Genomic DNA, 3,338 nt, shown 5'->3' with positions numbered 1-3,338 from the left:
ATTCTAAGATGAGGATGAGGATTTAATATATATTATATATTATTTGTTCTCCTATGCTAGAAGTTGTGTGGTGCATGATCTCATGTCACAGGTTAAGCTCATCTGGCAACGCTATGTAAAGACTAGGTAGCAAAACCCAATACTGTAAATGTTAAATATGTATTTATTTAGCCTGACAGTAAGTATTGTGATGTGCTGAGAAGGAGGCAATTAAAACCTCTGGTTCCTGTTAGATGCACTAGAGTGACGGAATATTCCATCTTCTAAGGGAAATTGTTGGCCTTTTGATCTTTGCAACACCTCTGCTGAAATAAAAGATCTTTCATGTGGGCTTAGGGACAAGAAGGAGCTGTATGGGCAAAGTAGAGAGAGGCAACAGCTGAGAGCTCAGTGGGGCTGGGGCTGGGTTCAAGGTTTAAACTAACACTCAGGAGAGTTGGCTCCACACTCAGCCATGAAGCTTCCTGGACGACCTCGAGTCAGGCACACACTCTCCGACTGATCTACCGCATAAAACTGTTGTGAAGATAAAGTGGGGACGAGAACAGCCATGAGCTTCTTGGAGGATAAGCCAGATATAAAGGTAAGAAATAAATAAATAGTGAGAGCCCAAGATGGAGGGGAGTGAATGGTAGAGAAATGAAGAAATTCGCAGTGCCAGGAGAGGGTCCACAGAGGCTAAGACATCCCATTTCCCCCAACTTCACACAAATGGCGTGACTTTTAAACCTGAATTGCTGTAAGCTGAGAAATCTCCATAGGCATTATCTGCTGCATCTATTGGGTTTCACGACTCAACATGCCACAGATAATGCCTAGAGTTCCCTTAACCTACGGCAAGAGTTACGTCATTTGTGTTAAAAGACAATAAGATTTTAGCCAATGCTTTGTTTTTGTTTTCAAGCCCACCTTTCACCAGAAGAGCCCCACTCCTGTCATTTTTAAACTTTGGAAAACAGGCAGTTATTGACTAAACGAATGAGACTTACAGAAGGCTGAGAAGAAGTTTCCGCCATTTCTTTGTGTTTCCAATTTTTTGGGGTGGGGAGTTCCAAGTATTGTTACATAGCAACCCATCAGCACTACATAGCATAACCAGTGATGAGGGATGATGGGATTTGAAGTCCAGTAATGTTTTGCCCACTCCTAGTATTGGGGCTGCTAGAACTGTAGTGATGAAGTCATGTTATTTAGCATCTGTCCTGTAATTGTTTAGATAATAATGTATGTTTGACGTATATGGGAAGCCAGCCTTATTTCCCTTGAGGGCTTTCCTAGACACTCTTCCGGCTAGGTGGAGAACCTGGACTTGTGCCCAGAAATGCTGCCGTGATGGCACCATTAAGCCCTGAGATTTTACAATCCATTACCTGCGGGCTGGGATGGCAAATCGAATCAGAGGGTCATCAGCTAATTATTACATTTAAATCTTAGGTGTTGGTATTTTAAGACACCATGTGAAAGCTAGAGCTTAGAATCGCGAACCATTTGTTGACAACAAGTCCAAGAACCCACAAGATGTGAGTTGTAGTCTCAAAAACTAATGTTTTCCTCTCCTGTGGTTTTTTTTAAAAAAAATACAGTTCATTCATTCTGAAAGAGAAAAGACTGCCTAAATGTGTTTTTAAAAATGCTTTTCCATTTCTCATACATTTCCAGTGGAAACAGAAAGAAACTTCTCTCAATGAAAAACAAACAAGCAAACAACACCCCCTCTCATTCACCCCACCTCCCAGATCTCTCTGGGCCCTCATATTTCTGCTGCTTTCATCATTGGCCCACATCCCTGAATCCTGCCTTGCATCCAATTTATGCAGTTCAGTGACCCCACAGTGGTCGGCATGGCATCCCAATGTACCACTTTATGACATCATTGTGCCTCCTCCATGACTCTTTGATTTTGACCCTGTTGCCTATAGTTGCAATGAGAATGTGTGTGTGTGTGGGGGGGTATCAGCTTTTGGTGCTGAAAATTGAAGGGGATGCACCTCTGTGATCAAAAATTTGCCAGTGACAACCTTGGAACATGTTGTAAGAATTGCAGTACAGGGTTTTTTGGAGTGGAATTGACACACATGCTGTAAATGACATGAATTTTCCAAAAACATTTTGAGGTAATAATGACTCATTTTGTCAATTTTGATATTTATGAGCTAGTTTACCTTTCTTCCTCATGGAAAGAAAAGTCATGTTTGATGAAATTTTAGAATCTGAGGCTTGCCTCCCTAGTCTATTCCCACACCCTCTTGAGGACACTGAGATTTGGCAAGAATCCATCTCTGTGTGTGAGAAAAATATGTTTCCCCAAGGTATTGAGCATCAAGAGGAATACCAGTCCCTCTCATGAGAAAGTTTAGCCTGGAACCATAAAAATAATCCTGCTTTAACAGATATTAAACATTGGAAGTGTGAGTGCACAGCTTTTCCCATAGACTTTGGGGCCAGCCTACGTTGTTCCTAGAAAAGAAATATTGCTTTGTTGGTTTTATAGAAATGGAAGAGGAAATGGAAACTATATTTTATTTTGTTTTATTTTAATTTATCTGCATGTTGTTCTAAATGGGTTGGGGCGGGAAGAGAAACAGCCCAAAAGCTTTCTAATCGGTTCAACAATTCAGTTAACACACACACACACAAAGAGAGAGAGAGAGAAGCTCCTTGGTATAGAATCAATTTTGCCCTGTCAAATTTGAAGTTTGTTGAACTCCAGTATGGCTACCACAAGTAGCTCAGAGGGTTATGTTTGATTTGGGCCATGTCTTAAAGCAAGCCAAGCCTGTTCCTGCAGTTGTGAAAGTCCCTGTCAGCTAATAATATTAAAGTCAGCTCACATGCCTCATTGCCTCATATGATGGGGTAGGAAATCTAACATCTGAATCAGCATTTTGATCCTCTTTGAGCCTGCAGAAAATTGGTGGTGGCAAGGAAGGACTAAGAGGAACAGAAAATGCAAGCAGTTTAGTGATATACTAGGGTTTTTTGTTTTGTTTTTTGAGCAGCTGTCAAAACCATGCATATTCAGGAATAAAACTGCCATATTACGGACAAAATAAATATTCACAAATAATTGAAGCTCCCCTTCTCTCAGTTTAAAAACATCAAGAACATTTCACTCCTATTCTTTATTTCCTCCCCGCCCCCTCAGATGCAAAGATAAGGAGCAAACACAGAGGAATAATCATGGATTCAAGCTAGTAAATCATCTAGTTACACATTTTTGGCTCTCTAGTTAGGCAGAGTGGGGCTGTGACTACGCTGGGGAAAATACAGGAAATATTATAGGTTTGGAATGGGCTTATTTACATTTTTCCCCATTGAAAAGGGAAAATGCAAATGGA

General features: G+C 40.7%; 1 long non-coding RNA gene across 1 annotated transcript; it reads left to right on the top strand.

The window, feature by feature from the left end:
- Positions 1-347: 347 nt before the first annotated feature.
- Positions 348-3,030, top strand: LOC144587080 (uncharacterized). Its single transcript, XR_013542246.1, has 2 exons — positions 348-583; positions 1,660-3,030. It is a non-coding gene; the product is annotated as an uncharacterized LOC144587080 (long non-coding RNA).
- Positions 3,031-3,338: the final 308 nt, after the last annotated feature.

The sequence above is a fragment of the Pogona vitticeps genome, chromosome 2 (genome assembly GCF_051106095.1).
Source record: "Pogona vitticeps strain Pit_001003342236 chromosome 2, PviZW2.1, whole genome shotgun sequence".
Classification (NCBI taxonomy): Eukaryota; Metazoa; Chordata; class Lepidosauria; order Squamata; family Agamidae; genus Pogona; species Pogona vitticeps.
This window is presented reverse-complemented; position numbering and strand designations above follow the sequence as displayed.